This window comes from Schistocerca americana, chromosome 2 (genome assembly GCF_021461395.2).
Source record: "Schistocerca americana isolate TAMUIC-IGC-003095 chromosome 2, iqSchAmer2.1, whole genome shotgun sequence".
NCBI lineage: Eukaryota > Metazoa > Arthropoda > Insecta > Orthoptera > Acrididae > Schistocerca > Schistocerca americana.
Window position 1 is genome coordinate 53,481,915 of NC_060120.1, and position 17,123 is coordinate 53,499,037.

Consider the following 17,123-nt stretch of genomic DNA (forward strand, 5'->3'; position numbering starts at 1 on the left):
GGATACACACATACTCTCATTCCAAGATGTAATTAATTCCATTCCAAATGAATCCACTATGCTATCTCCGTCTGTTATACTGAAAAATGCTGAACCACCTAACAAAATTAAAGAATTAATAACATTTCCTACATCTCGTCGATTACGACACCACGAAATAATTGACATTGCGCTGAACAACATCAAACGTGCCGCAGAGCGCCGGAGAAGACAGCAAAAACAGGTTTGTACACGCCGCGACTTTCACGTTGGACAGAAGATACTAGTACGTACACACTATTTATCCAGTAAATTAAAAGGTAAGTGCAGTAAATTTGAACTTCTATACGCAGGTCCATATCGGATTCGCAGCATCCCTCACCCCAATGTTGTACACGTCGAAACTTTGAGAACCAGAAAGTCGAAAGGCAATCACCATATCTCAAACATTAAACCGTTTATTGAATGAAGACACTTTATGATTCAACACACTATGATGTCATTTACTAATGCAATTAATTCACCTGACTAATTACTGATGATTATCGTATTTTTTCTTGGCAAGTGCCCGGCAAGGTAAGGTTAGCAGGTCGCTTTTCTTGTCGTTACACATCAGACCGTGCACATTTTCCACTTTTTTGTGTGTATGATTGTTTTCAAGTTTTGTTTGTATGTACTGTGAAATAGTTAAGATATAACACACACCAGTTGACTTTGACATTTTTTGTTGCCCTATGACACCTCAAGATCGTGACTGTTTTACATTTTTTTTTGCTACTGCATTGTATTATTCTGTGTACATTTTTGCATCTGAACACTGTCAACGTCTTTAACATATTACGTTTTCTGTCATGTTATGCTGTATGGTTAATTGTGTCACCATAAACCAGTCATTATTTAGTGGGTATATGATTTAAATGCAAGACATTAATCTCTGCTCATCAATTTCAGAAAGAAATGATGCATGTAAGAAATAAATTCAACAGAAATGGGAATTTCACCTACGGGATAAACGAAATGAGATGCAATAACTTTATGAGGAAGAGTAAATGGATCAGGATTAACAAGCATTAACAAGACTATACTGTACTCATCACAGAATAGCAGTCTTAACTAATTTTTTCTTTCAGATTACAAGGTGATTGATGCAGGCTGTCAGACTGAACTACACATCTTAGTTTTAGTGATGAAATATGCTAGAGATAAGGAATAATTGTATAATGAGTAATGAAGTGATTTTTTGCAGATGATAATGAATACTGATGAATAATGATGAAGGATATGATGTTATGAATAATGAAGTTTTTCTTTACAGATGATGATAATAGTGAAGTTATGATGATATGGATAATGAAGTTTTCTTTACAGATGAGGATAATGTTGAAGTTATGTATTTATGTTATGTAGTTATTTAAGTATTTGTTGCAGTTTGCTTTGACAGCAGGTGTTATATTGCATAGTAGGATGACGGAAAGTTTTGGAAAGGACAGCTATGGAACACATTTTTATACACATTTCACTACCTGTTAATTCGAAGTTCACTACTTTTCAGCATAGTGTGCGTTTCTTCTTTCAGGTCAATAATCCATTTTGTAATTTTTCCAGGAGAAGTTTTTCATGATACTTACTAAACCTGTTACTTATCATACCTGTTCTAGTACTTGCATTTTTATATTTTTACCCATTTGTGTGTATCGTTTATAAATGTGATCACATGTACTGCCTTGTTACATAATCTTGCTACAGCTGACTCATGACGAATGACGTTACCTATCCTCATTTGCTGCAATAGGTCAAAAGCAAATAGTGTTATGTTTCAGCAATTAATTATCGATCCCAACGCAATGCATTGCTACCAAAAAAATGTATTACCAGTCCCACATAATGTCACTAGTTTATGATAATTCTGAATAATACTGATCAACTCTGAATAGCATGTCACTTGAGTAATGACCTCTTAATGAGACTATATTCAAAATAATGCTTTGTCACTAGCTAATAACTGCCACTGTTTATTGTAATGATACTACTTATAATGCCTGTGATTACTAATGATTTGACTGTAATTAACTGATTTTAATAATGACTTTGTAATGATCTGAATACTACTGAAGGAGGAACACTGTTTATTGTAATGATACTACTTATAATGCCTGTGATTATTAATGATTTGACTGTAATTAACTGATTTTAATAATGACTTTGTAATGATCTGAATACTACTGAAGGAGGAACACTGTTTATTGTAATGATACTACTTATAATGCCTGTGATTATTAATGATTTGACTGTAATTAACTGATTTTTAATAATGACTTCGTAATAATCTGAATAATACTGAATGATGATTCTATTCAATACTTGCTGGCCACTGAGTGCCAATAATTAATGTCACTTGAAGAATTGTTATTAATTATGCCATTAATTAGCCCTTTTTTTCCCATGTTGAGTTTTCATGTTTTGGTTAATGGCCAATGAGTGCCAATAATTTGTATCACTCAATGTATTATGTTAATGCTAGGCCAATAATTGACTCTCCTTTTTAACTAAGACTTCTGATGAACATTATTCTGTCATACTAAATATACTTTGTAACTGGCCAAGGACCGCCACTGTTTATTGTAATACGATTACCCATGATGCCAGCTAGTGATTCTTAATAGATTGGAATGACACATAATTAATTAACTATGGTACTGTTTAATAATGCTTTGTAATTAGGAGAAGACTAATGATTCTTACTATATTAGAATGACAAATGATTAATTAACTGTAATTAGACAAATGATTAATTAACGACAAATGATTAATTAATTAACTGTAATTAGACAAATGATTAATTAACGACAAATGATTAATTAACTGTAATCAGACAAATGATTAATTAACGACAAATGATTAATTAACTGTAATTAGACAAATGATTAATTAACTGTAAGTAGACAAATGATTAATTAACGACAAATGATTAATTAACTGTAATTAGGAAAAGGCTAATGATTATTGGAATGACAAATGATTAATTAACTGTAATTAGGAGAAGGTTAATGATTCTTAATTATACTCTGTAACTGAAAGAATGCGATTATTTCATAATGCTTTGTAACCAGGAAAAGAAGGCTACTGATTCTATGTACAACAATTAATGAACATTTTTCTGTAATACTACATACTTGGTACAGAAATGTTCAATAACTGGGCTATGAATGCCACAAACTACTAATTAAGTCTGTAATTGTCAATATTATGTGACTTGATGTCCTTCACCTCATAAGCTGACTACCCTGAATTACTGCAATGTCCATTTGTCCTGTTTATCCCAGTGATCATGGAGCACTATATTTGGTTTTGCACTAATTCTACGTTGGTGTGCCTTGTAAGAGTGTGGTGTTGACACGACATGCTGTCCACCACCATGAGCGATGAAGACATTATTATGGTCCCACTGTTTGGTGTACCTAATGTACTGCCAAAATGAAAACATGGAACATTACTACGACAGTTCAGTGTCTTGGCTACACTGATAAATTCTGATGGGAAAAGAACTTCAAGTTGTGTCACTTGGTGTTGTACTTCTGTGGAAAGATATGGACTTTCAAAACAGCTGTGTGCAATCTAAAGTGCTACAACCATGATGCAATCCTTCCCCTTCCTATCCTAATTCTTGTCACATAGTAAAAATCATTTTTGCTAACATTATTTATGTTCGTAGGTTATACATTTTTTTTTTTTTTCCGATTCACTGAACTCCAGTGTGAGTACACTTATGTCACTTGTCAACATAATATTTTTTTACCAGTCTGTTTATTTGTTCTGAATATGCTAAAGAATTTTTTCAGTGCCTGTGCACATTGTTATCTGTCAAATAATTTGTATATACATTTTTCTGATTTGCTACTATGTTTAGTATTCACATTTTGTCTTTGTCTGATATATTTTGTACTTAGTGCGTGTGCACAACATTTAAATATTCTGTAAGTTGTAGGATTTTGTTAATTAAAGAAAAATTTTGCCGCGCTTGGCAAGTCCAAATGACTCACCATCGCTGCCAAATTTTTGCCCCCCCAGTGGAGGGTTATGAAACACGTATGTAACGCAGCAGCGATGGCGAGGCATTGTAGCATCTGTGACCAGAGAGTTTGCGCTTGACCGCGCGAGTGTTGCGAGCGGTTCTCACTCTGTCAGTCAGTCGTTGCGAGTCGGTCAGTAGTCGTTGCGAGTCGGTCAGTAGTCGTTGCGAGTCTGTAGCTCTGTCTAGTTGAGAGCAGTACTCTGTCAGTAGTCGTCGCGTGCTGTACGCTAATAGTCGTCATGCAGAGCGGTCGGTCATTAGTAGCAGCCCAGTGCGGTTGTGTGATGTAGGCGGTCGGCAACACTGGTCAAGATGGTGAATAAGGTATACCATTAATTAATATAATCATTAGATAATGTAAAAATTTATTTATTGTAATTATTCTCCAACAAGTCCCCCAATAATAATTTTTATTTCAAAAGCATTTTTTCAAAAATTTAATTTTTTATTGAAGTAAAGATTTCGTTGCACTTCCCATTTCATTCCACTTCTTTTGAAGAAAAATTTCACTAAAATCACAAAAAAAGAGAATATTATTATTTGCAATGCAGTCCCTCCAAGCGGTGCGCAACAACAAGAGCAGAAATGTGACATCCTTTTATTCTGAGGTAAGACTTTAATTCTGATTGTTTTACACAGGGCCAAATACCGATATTTCGGTTTAATTAAATTTTCTTATCACTGAATGGACTTTAATTTTTCATGAGGAATTTATATTTGAGTCAGATTGCGAATTTCACATTTTTTGTTGCCATTGTCAGTACATTTCATTGTGGGCAGGTTACGCTTAGCGCAATGTCCATTAGTATTCTTAAATAATATTGTCATTCATTTAAATTTTTGTGGGGAGGTTACAGTATCCTAAGTCCCTTCTCGTCTTCATCTGCATCCCCGTCCATTTCCATAATATTGCCCTCAAGAACATATACTCCCTTTGAACTTCTCTACAACCTCTGGTTGTTTCAGTTTATCGAATTCCCGACTCCTTAAAATCCCGCCTTTTTGCAGTTTCTTCAGTTTTAATCTACGGTTCATAACCCCTAACCAGAAGTCCTGTTCTTCCCGCCACCGAACTTCACTTATTGTCACTATATCTGAGGAGCGCCGTAACAAAACCCGATATATTCACTTTTGCTGCGTTCGCGTGTTTGAGCTGTAGGGGGGAGATACGGGAGTAATAATTCATGCTGCCACAAAATAATTTTCAGCACAACGCGACGTCAAGTGTTTTATGGTGTGTTCCTTCTTTTTATAGCTTGTGGAGCCATTTAGGGATCGCTATTTGTTACTTTCTGTATTAACAGCAAATGCGGATTTATCGGTTTTTGTTCCGGCGCTCCTCATCTAACTTTAACCTATCCATTCCCGCTCTAAAATATTCTAAACTTACTGCGCGATTAAGGGATCTGACATTCCATGCTCCGATCCGTAGAACACCAGTTTCTCCTGATAACGACGTCCTCTTGAAAAGTCCGCCCCCCCTATCTCCTTCCCCCCCCCCCCAGTCCCCCCGAATCCCCAGGGGTTCGGATGGGTGACGATTTCACCTCCGAAATACGAGGCGTGTTTTTTAAGTAAGTACCGTTTTGAAATTAAAAAAAGACGTGTTGAGATATCTCAATAATTTTATTTTTACATGAAAGCCTGTACCTTAATCTACTTTTCTACATAATTTCCGTCAATATTGAGGCACTTTTCATAACGTTGTACCAGTTTTTGAATATCCTCCTCATAGAAGTCTGCCGCCTGACTTGTTAACCACTGCATCACCACTGTTTTGACTTCGTCATCGTCTTGAAGACGCTGACCGCCCAGGTGTTTCTTCAAGAGCAGGAACAGATGGTAGTCACTGAGCGCGAGATCGGGGCTGTACGGAGGATGATCTAGAGTTTCCCATCGAAAAGATGTGATGGGATCTTTGGTCTGATTCGCCACTTGCGGACGGGCATTGTCTTGCAGCAAAACGATGCCCTTGCTCAACTTCCATGGACTGTTGCTTTGATTCTGGTGCGACGAAGAGCACCCATGTTTCATCGCCCGTAACAATTTGGCTTAAGAAATCATCACCGTCGTTGTGGTACCGCTCAAGGAAAGTCAATGCATGTCTAAACGTTTGGTTTTGAGCACATCCGTCAACATTTTCGGTACCCAACGTGCGCACAATTTACGGTAATTGAGGTGCTCGGTCATAATGCGATACAAAACACTACTAGAAACATTAGGAAAGTCATCCCGCAAGGAGGAAATCGTAAAGCGTCTGTTTTCTCTCACCTTATTCTCCACTTCCTGCACCAAACTTTCATTAACGACCGAATGACGCCCACTCCGTTGTTCTTCATGCACATTTGTACGGCTCGCATCCACTTTCTTACCATTCCATCACTCATAATGTTTTCTCCGTAAACTGCGCAGATCTCACGATGAATATCGATCGCTTTTAGGCCTTTAGCACTAAGAAATCTTATAACAGCCCGTACTTCACAGTCGGCGGGACTCACGATTGTCGGAGGCATCTTAAACAGTCCGTACACAACGTAAACAAGGAACAATCCGACTGTAATGGCGTCAGTGCGTAGATTAAGGTACAGGTTCTCATGTTAAAAAAAATTTATTGAGATATCTTAGCACGTATTTTTTAAATTTCAAAACGGTACTTACTTAAAAAACACGCCTCGTATTTTACCCTAGAGGATGCCATCAGCATTTAACCATGCGGTTGAGCTGAATTCCCTCGGAAAAAATTACAGCTGAAGCTTTTCCCTTGCTTTCAGCCGTTCACAGTAAGAGCACAGCAAGGCCGTTTTGGTTGATGGTACAAGGCGAGATCAGTCAATCATCCAGACTGCTGCACCCGCAAGTACTGAAAATCTGCTGCGCCTCTTCAGGAACCACACGTTTGTCTGGCCCGTCAACAGATACCCCTCCGTTGTGGTTGCACATACGGTACGGCCACGTGTGTGGCTGAGGCGCGTAAGTGTCCCCACCTACGGGCAGATCAGTGGTTCCTATGGGAAGGGGGGGGGGGGAGGCTTCCCATTTGTATATTAATATTGGATATATTAAAAATATATAGCCTAACACTTTGCGAGAGTAACCAACGACTTGTTTTTACACAATAGTATAGATTATGGTACCGGAAGACGGGTGAAAGCCTAATACGGCTCTTAGCATAAATGAAACTATCCGAAAAGTGGGCTGTTGTTATTTCCTCAAATAACAAAATCGAGAAAGTTTGCAGAATCAGCGACCGTGTGCTTGTGTACCACTGGCCACAGACAGAGGAAGGGGCTGGCGCTGACGCAAGAGGCTCGCGACAGCGCGGAAGCTGCGACCGTGCGAATGGCACGACGCTCTCGCGCCAGCAGACGGACGCGTCGGGTTTCGCGTGCCTGGCGCGGCCGGCGCTCCGCGCGGCCCAGTGCGAGCCGAGCGGCGGAGGGCTGCGTCCAGCAGACCACGGCGGCCGGCGCCGGCAGGTACGGCGCCGCTGTACGCCGATGCGTCTTCCCGTCGTTGCGCCACAGCCAGCGGGTCAGTCCTCAGGAGGTGTAGGTCTCCCGCGTAGGAGGTAAGCCCATAAAACACTCGCTCGAACGGTACTTGACTACGGCTTCTTAACCTCCGACCATCACTATTGTACTAGCCATCACTCAGTGCAACATCAGGAAGGACAAATAACAAAAATTTACTTACAGTATGTGTACAGTATACAATGAGATGACAAAAATCATGGGGTACCTCCTAATATCGTGTCGGACTTTCTTTTGCTCGGTGTAGTGCTGCCACGCGACGTGGCATGGTCTCAACAAGCTCTTTGCAAGTTCCCTGGAGAAAATTGAGTCACGCTGCGTCCGAGCCGTCCATAAATGCGGAAGTGTTTTGCATTTTGTGCAAAAACTGACCTCTCGATTATGTTCCATTGATATTCGGTGGAATTCGTGGTGGGGGGGGGGGGGGACCTAGGTCGACAGATCAATCACTTGATCACTTGAATTGTCCAGAATGGTCTAACCAATCGCGAACAATTGTGGGCCGGTGACATGGCGCGTTGTAATTCATAAAAATTCCATCATTTGTTTGCTGCAAATGATCTCCGAGTAGCTAAACATAAGATTTCCATTACGGCATATTGATAACTTATACATATGGACCGTCTGACAGCAACTGACTAAAACACAATTTTAGTGCCATACGCGTTTCGCCTTTATTTTCTGCAAGGCATCATCAGTGGCAGGTTGCGTGGACAATTTCTTACATATTACGCTCCTGTTGCATTTTTGGTGTTGTTCTTCTTCTTATGAACGCCAATTTGCTGTTTTTTCCACACTCCATAGCGCTATGCACTGAACCCTTGCATTGAACATTGCATTGAAACAAGCGTTCAGTGCATAGCGCTATGGAATGTGGAAAAAACAGCAAATTGGCGTTCATAAGTAGAAGAACAACACCAAAACTGCAACAGGAGCGTAATATGTAAGAAATTGTCCACGCAACCTGCCACTGATGATGCCTTGCAGAAAATAAAGGCGAAACGCGTATGGCACTAAAATTGTGTTTTATTCAGTTGCTGTCAGACGGTCCATATGTAAAAGTTATCAATATGCCGTAATATTACACGCAACTGAGGAAGACAGGACTTCAAAAATTGAAGATAAGATTTCCAGTCTATGATTGGTTCAGTTGGACCAGAGGAGACAGTCCATTCCACGTAAACACAGCCCGCATCATTATGGTGCCACGACCAGCTTGCACAGTGCCCTGCTAAATCTGGTTCCATAGCTTAGTGGGGTCTGTGCCACACTCGAAACCTCTAATCAGCCCATACCAACTGAAATCGAGACTGACCACGCCACAGCGTCGTCTAGGGTCCGACCGATGTGGTCGCGAGCCCAGCACAGGTGCTCTACGTAATTTCGTGCTATTATCAAAACCACTCGCGTCTCTCGTCTGCTGCCACAGCCTATTGTCGCCAAATTTCGCTTCTGTTTCCTAACAGATACGTTCGTCATACGTCCCTCACTAATTTCTGCGGTTATTTCACGCTGTGTTGGTTGTCTGCCAGTACTGACAACTCTACGCAAACACCGCTGCTGCTCTCGGTCGTTAAGTGAAGGCCGTCGCTCACTGTGTTGTCTGTGGTGAGAGGCAATGCCTGAGATTTGGTATTCTCGGCACACTCTTGACACTGTGCATCTCGGAATATTGAATTCCCTAACGATTTCCGAAATGAAATTACCATTCCGCGTTCAAAGTCTGTTAATTCCCGTCGTGCGGACACTAATCACGTCGGAAACCTTCTCGTATGAATCACCTGAGTACAAATGACAGTTCCGCCATGCACTGCCCTTTTATACCTTGTGTACGCCACACTACCGCCATCTGTATACTTGCATATCGCTGTCCCACGACTTTTGTCACCTAATTGTGTTTTGACGACTAGTTTCGATCATTTTGGTTCATTTTCAGACCTGAGGCTGCATTCAGAATGCCTTATCTTAACAACAACCACATAAAATTGACAAAACGTGCATCAGACAGCGACGGTAGGTAATATCACTATTCAAGTCAGAATGAAACTCTAATTTTAGATGGGTGTGAATCAAATTCTAATTTGATTCTGACTTCTGTAGTGATGTTGTGACGTTTATCTACCGACATTGCCAATTTTACATGGTCGTCGTTAAGACTATGAGTGCAGCCTCACAAGGGAACCTCCCCATCGCACCCCCCCTCAGATTTAGTTATATGTTGCCACAGTGGATAGGTCTTGAAAAACTGAACATAGATAGATCGAGAAAACAGGAAGAAGTTGTGTGGAACTATGAAAAAATAAGCAAAATATACAAACTGAGTAGTCCATGCACAAGATAGGCAACATCAAGGATACACTGAGCCCAGGAGCGCCGTGGTCCCGTGGTTAGCGTGAGCAGCTGCGAAACGAGAGGTCCTTGGTTCAAATATTCCTTCGAGCGAAAAGTTTAATTTTTTATTTTCAGACAATTATCAAAGTTCAGGCACTCACACATAATCAACTGCGCTCTCCAAAATTCCAGGACATGTTCAGATTTGCTTGCACATATGCAGGATTTGACGGTCTACACACGGAAAAATTTGAAAACGTTAAAAACATGTTTTGACAGAGCGCAGGGAAAAGTGTGCGACTGTGAAACTGTTGGATTCATTTGTTGCAGTTTATGTGACAAACTCTTATGTTTTCATCACTTTTTGGGAGTAATTATCACATCCACAAGAAAACCTAAATCGGGCAACGTAGAAGAATCTTCTTACCCATTCGCCAAGTGTACAAGTTAGGTGGGTCGACAACATATTCCTGTCATGTGACGCACATGCCGTCACCAGTGTCGTATAGAATATATCAGACGTGTTTTCCTGTGGAGGAATCGGTTGACCTATGACCTTGCGATCAAATGTTTTCGGTTCCCATTGGAGAGGGACGTCCTTTCGTCTACTAATCGCACGGTTTTGCGGTGCGGTCGAAAAACACAAACACTAAACTTATTACAGTGAACAGAGAAGTCAATGAACGAATGGACAGATCATAACTTTGCGAAAATAAAGAAAAACTTATCGCTCGAGGGGGAGACGTGAACCAAGGACCTCTCGCTCCGCAGCTACTTACGCTAACCACGGGACCACGGCGCTCCTTAACTCAGAATATCGTTGATGTTGCCTATCTTCGCATGGACTACTAAGTTTGTATATTTTGCTTATTTTTTTCATAGTTCCACACAACTTCTTCCTGTTTTCTTGATTTATGTATGTTCAGTTTTTCAAGGCCTATCCACTGTGCCAACTTATAACTAAATCTGAGGGGGGGGGGGGGGGGTGGGGGTGCGATGGGGAGGTTCCCTTGTCAGTAGGTCAGGTTAAAATACAATCGCCAAAATATATGTACTTCGACCGTTACAAATTTCTAATAAACACTTCACCAATATTTGCTACCTAAGTTTTCTTAAACATACGTTATAGATGGCTGTACTCGTACTTGCCTGAAAGTGACGTTGTCAATCAGTCTCTGGTTTGCTTTTGAAAACTCGTCCATGAAATCCACAGAGCCGTACAGAAAGACGCCCAGTTGACACCGTGCCCTTGAAATCCGGAAAACATTCAATATAATTTCGACTACCTAGTTAAGAGCTTACCGAATATCGGAGCAGATACGGGTCTTCGTTCAGGACTTAAAAGCACGTAAAAAAAAAAAAAAAAAAAAAAAAGAAAAAAAAAAAAAAAAAAAAAAAAGTTTCAAATGGCTCTGAGCACTATGGGACTTAACATATGAGGTCATCAGTCCCCTAGAACTCAGAACTACTTAAACCTAAGTAACCTAAGGACATCACACACATCCATGCCCGAGTCAGGATTCGATCCTACGACCGTAGCAGTCGCGCAGTTCCCGACTGAAGCGCCTAGAACCGCTCGGCCACCGCGGCCGGCGGTAAAACTTAACAAGGGTCTTAACAATGCGAAATCGACAGATGTAAATGTAATCTATCGAGACCCCAAGAGACTGTCATGGGGTCATTAGTGTATACGACGTAATGCTTAACGGCGGAAGCTCCATGGGGCTGTTCGCAGGCGATGCTGTTGTCAGATAGGAACGACTGCACCAACGGTAAGGTACCTAGGAGTAACCGTCCGGAAGGACGGCCGGCCGGAGTGGCCGTGCAGTTCTAGGCGTTACAGTCTGGAACCGCGAGACGGCTACGGTCGCAGGTTCGAATCCTGCCTCGGGCATGGATGTGTGTGATGTCCTTAGGTTAGTTAGGTTTAAGTAGTTCTACATTCTAGGGGACTGATGACCTCAGATGCTAAGTCCCATAGCGCTCAGAGCCATTTGAACCATTTGTTAATTTTGGATATCGTGCAATGCTCAGTATCGTTGTCATTGCTTGGGTCATCATAAAGAGTGTCAGTCCTTCGGAGGAGGAGTACTGCTGGGCTCGGCACCTGTGAGTCTCCTGGCCAGCTGCAGCGTCTATAACTGTCCTGCAACAAGCCAGGGTCCTTATATGAGTGCCCAGTTGGTACTAAATCTATCGTGCTGTGTAAGTGTTTTGGTTGGGTCTGTTTGCGTTCTGGGTGCAATACGGCTTCACTGCCGTATTTCAAACTAAACGCAAACAAACCCAACCAAAATCCTTACACAGTGCGATTGATTTACGATCAATCGACCGTTCACATAACGACCTTGGCTTGTTACAGGTACAGACACTAGACGAATAAACAACATATTGCTTTCTCCAACATATATCTCGTGGAAAGGTTCTGAAAGTACGAGTTGTAGTTGTTGTTGTGGTCTTCGGTCCTGAGATTGGTTTGATGCAGCTCTACATGCTACTCTATCCTGTGCAAGCAGCTTCGTCTGCTAGTACTTACTGCAGCCTACATCCTTCTGAATCTGCTTAGTGTATACATCTCTTGGTTTCCCTCTACGATTTTTACCCTCCACGCTACCCTCCAATGCTAAGTTTGTGATCCCTTGATGCCTCAGAACATGTCTTACCAACCGGTCCCTTCTTCTTGTCAAGCTGTGTCACAAACTCCTCTTCTCCCCAATTCTATTCAATACCTCCTCACAATTCTATTCAATACCTCCTCATTAGTTATGTGATCTACCCGTCTAATCTTCAGCATTCTTCTGTAGCACCACATTTCGAAAGCTTCTATTCTCTTCTTGTCTAAACTATTTATCGTCCATGTTTCACTTCCATACATGGCTACACTCCATACAAATACTTTCAGAAACGACTTCCTGACACTTAAATCTATACTCGATGTTAACACATTTCTCTTCTTCAGAAACACTTTCCTTGCCATTGCCAGTCTACATTTTATATCCTCTCTACTTCGACCAACATCAGTTATTTTTCCCCCCAAACAGCAAAACTCCTTCACTACTTTAAGTGTCTCATTTCCTAATCTAATTCCCTCAGCATCACCCGACTTAATTAGACTACATTCCATTATCCTCGTTTTGCTTTTGTTGATGTTCATCTTATATCCTCCTTTCAAGACACTGTCCATTCCATTCAACTGCTCTTCCAAGTCGTTTGCTGTCTCTGACAGAATTACAATGTCATCGGCAAACCTCAAAGTTTTTATTTCTTCTCCACGGATTTTAATTCCCACTCCGAATTTTTCTTTTGTTTCCTTCACTGCTTGCTCAATATACAGACTGAATAACATCGGAGAGAGGCTGCAACGCCGTCTCACTCCCTTCCCAACCACTGCTTCCTTTTCATGTCCCTCGACTCTTATAACTGCCATCTGGTTTCTGTACAAATTGTAAATAGCCTTTCGCTACCTGTATTTTACCCCTGCCAACTTTAGAATTTGAAAGAGAGTATTCCAGCCAACATTGTCAAAAGCTTTCTCTGAGTCTACAAATGCTAGAAACGTAGGTTTTCCTTTCCTTAATCTTTCTTCCAAGGTAAGTCGTGAGCATCCTGAAAAGTTATGCCTCAGATTTTTTTGTGTCAGTAGTCATATATTAAAAAAAAACAAATGTTATTAACATTCTACATCTTTGCTCTTCATGTCTACGTATTTGCAACCCTCTGCCGCTAGAGGGCTCCTAATTATACCGTGTAGCGTAGCGGCGTATAAAATAAATGTGTCGCTGCGTGAGGAACAGCATGCTGTAATCGACTTTCGAATTCGAAGAGTTCGTTCATGCATGGGACGTGCTCTCCTTCAACATGACAATGCCAGACCACACACGAGCACTGCGACCTCTGCAACAAAAGGTTCAAATGGCTCTGAGCACTATGGGACTTAACTTCTGAGGTCATCAGTCCCCTAGAACTTAGAACTAATTAAACCTAACTAACCTAAAGACATCACACACATCATGCCCGAGGCAGGATTCGAACCTGCAACCGTAGCGGTCGCGCGGTTCCAGACTGTAGCGCCTAGAATCGCTCGACCACCCGGCCGGCTCCTCTGCAACAATCCGACAGCTTTGGTTCACCGCCATCGATCATCCTTCCTTAGATTCCCGAGTTGTCCCCATCCGATTTGCATCTGTTTGCAAAACTTAAAGAACGCACTTCACTTTGGTAGTGATGAAACGTTGCAAGGAGAGGTGGGGTTCAGGTTCCATCTAAAAAGTTAAACATTCCACAGTGACGATATGAACGAACTGGCCAGGTTGACTATGTTAAGAAATGAATACGTAAACATGAACAATAAAGGTGCAGAATACTAATACCGTTTGTTTTCTTTGAAAAGCTTTATGAGCTTTCACGTAAAAAAATTATGGGCATTACTTTAACCACGCCCTCGTAAATTTAGAAATATTGTTCGTACGCTAGCTTAACAACAGACGTTGTTCCAGCACGTCGTTCGCGACTGGAACAGGGTAGCGTGTAAAGAGATGGAGAGGGTGGAGTGGTATACTAAAACTGAGAGAGAATTAAAAATCGGAAAATAAGACAAATGTTCAGTCATTTGCTGCAGTTACGTTGTAGAGAGGTAAACATATAAAAATACACTACTGGCCATTAAAATTGCTACACCAAGAAGAAATGCAGATGATAAACGGGTATTCATTGAACAAATATATTATACTAGAACTGACATGTGATTACATTTTCACGCAATTTGGGTGCATAGATCCTGAGAAATCAGTACCTATAACAACCACCTCTGGCCGTAATAACGGCCTTGATACGCCTGGCCATTGAGAGTCAAACACAGCTTGGATGGCGTGTACAGGTACAGCTGCCCATGCAACTTCAACACGATACCGCAGTTCATCAAGAGTAGTGACTGGCGTATTGTGACGAGCCAGTTGCTCGGCCACCATTGACCAGACGTTTTCAATTGTTGAGAGATCTGGAGAATTTGCTGGCCAGGGCAGCAATTGAACATTTTCTGTATCCAGAAAGGCCCGTACAGGACCTGCAATATGCGGTCGTGCATTATCCTGCTGAAATGTAGGGTTTCGCAGGGATCGAATGAAGGGTACAGCCACGGGTCGAAACACATCTGAAATGTTACGTCCACTGTTCAAAGTGCCGTCAGTGCGAACAAGAGGTGACCGAGACGTGTAACCAATGGCACCCCCTACAATCACGCCGAGTGATACGCCAGTATGGCGATGACGAATACACGCTTCCAATGTGCGTTCACGGCGATGTCGCCAAACACGGACGCGACCGACATGATGCTGTAAACAGAACCTGGATTCATCCGAAAAAATGACGTTTTGCCATTCGTGCACCCAGGTTCGTCGTTGAGAACACCATCGCAGGCGCTCCTGTCTGTGATGCAGCGTTAAGGGTAACCGCAGTCATGGTCTCCGAGCTGATAGTCCAAGCTGCTGCAAACGTCGTCGAAGTGTTCGTGCAGATGGTTGTTGTCTTGCAAACGTCCCCATCTGTTGACTCAGGGATCGAGACGTGGCTGCACGATCCGTTACAGCCATGCGGATAAGATGCCTGTCATCTCGACTGCTAGTGATACGAGGCCGTTGCGATCCAGCAAGGCGTTCCGTATTACCCTCCTGAACCCACCTATTCCATATTCTGCTAACAGCCATTGGATCTCGACCAACGCGAGCAGCAATATTGCGATACGATAAACCGCAATCGTGATAGGCTACAATCCGACCTTTATCAAAGTCGGAAACGTGATGGGACGCATTTCTCCTCCTTACACGAGGCATCACAACGACGTTTCACCAGGCAACGCCGGTCAACTGATGTTTGTGCATGAGAAATCGGTTGGAAACTTTCCTCATGTCAGCGCGTTGTAGGTGTCGCCACCGGCGCCAGCCTTGCGTGAATGCTCTGAAAAGCTTATCATTTGCATATCACAGCATTTTCTTCCTGTCGGTTAAATTTCACGTCTGTAGCACGTCATCTTCATGGTGTAGCAATTTTAATGGCCAGTAGTGTAAATAAAGATAAAAAACATCTAAACAAGCGTATCTACAATTTTCATACCCAGTCCTAAGCCTGGACAAAATGTGAAGTGACGTTATTGCCCAAACGCTCGCAAAATTTTCGGCTGAGGTATTTGTAGCCGAAAACGCCAATTACGTCACAGGTCGCAAAGTCCACGGTCGGGAAGCCCACAACACCGTATCCTTCACCATACAATGTAAGGTGGCTTGCAGTGTAAAGAAGTAAATATACAGCGTAAAGGTTTTTTTTTTTTTTAATTTACAGCTACCAGTCACAAACTTTGTCAACTAATGTATTACTTATTTATTTAGCGACATGTTTCGAGATAAAACTCATCTTCTGGTTAAATGGCTTTACAAAAACAACTGTAAAATAAGGCCATACTGACGTTACATAGTCTTTTCGTAAATGCTGGGGGTCATCTTTTTCTTTACGAAAAGACTATGTAACGTCAATATGGCCTTATTTTAAAGTTGTTTTTGTAATGCCATTTAGCCTGAAGATGAGGTTTACCTCGAAAAATGTCACTAAATAAATAAGTAATACATTAGTTGACAAAGTTTGTGACTGGTAACGGTAATTTAAAAAACCTTTACATATTTCTTGGGACAGTCAAAGTCAAAATATAGTCGAAATGGCTTCAAATATACAGCGGCTGGTATTGTCAACTATACGCCTTCCACTACGTTACCCGCCGGCAAGGGAGGATGAAACTTTGACCGTATCAACCACCTGTTCTGAAAACGTCGGGAAAAGGACCAACCCTTCGGCAGAAGAACCGCAGAAGGGCAACAGGCAGCACATAAATAAGGTGACCACGAAAGTCTCAGCGATATCTTACTGTGGAAAAGTTTAGCATTTTGTCGGCAGAGAGATAATTTGATGCGGATCAGTTATTTATTTCCACGACAATGGGGAATGGATACTGACCAAGGCCATTCAAGTGAAAAATCCTGGCATTGGTGCAAATGGCTCTGGGTACTATGGAACTTAACATTTGGGGTCATCAGTCCCCTAGAACTTAGAGCTACTTAAACCTAACTAGCCTAAGGACATCACACACATCCATGCCCGAGGCAGGATTCGAACCTGCGACCGTAGCAGTCGCGCGGTTCCGGACTGAAGTGCCTAGAACCGCTCGG

General features: G+C 41.8%; 1 protein-coding gene across 1 annotated transcript in view; it reads left to right on the forward strand.

Annotated features, from left to right (window-relative positions):
- The first annotated feature begins 7,500 nt into the window (after nucleotides 1-7,500).
- The window catches only part of LOC124594228 (coiled-coil domain-containing protein 39), a 481,265-nt gene continuing 471,642 nt past the window's right edge, over nucleotides 7,501-17,123 (forward strand). Inside the window, exon 1 of the mRNA XM_047132594.1 lies at nucleotides 7,501-7,619. The gene's annotated coding sequence lies outside the window, so the exon portion shown is untranslated. The remainder of the gene's footprint in view (nucleotides 7,620-17,123) is intronic.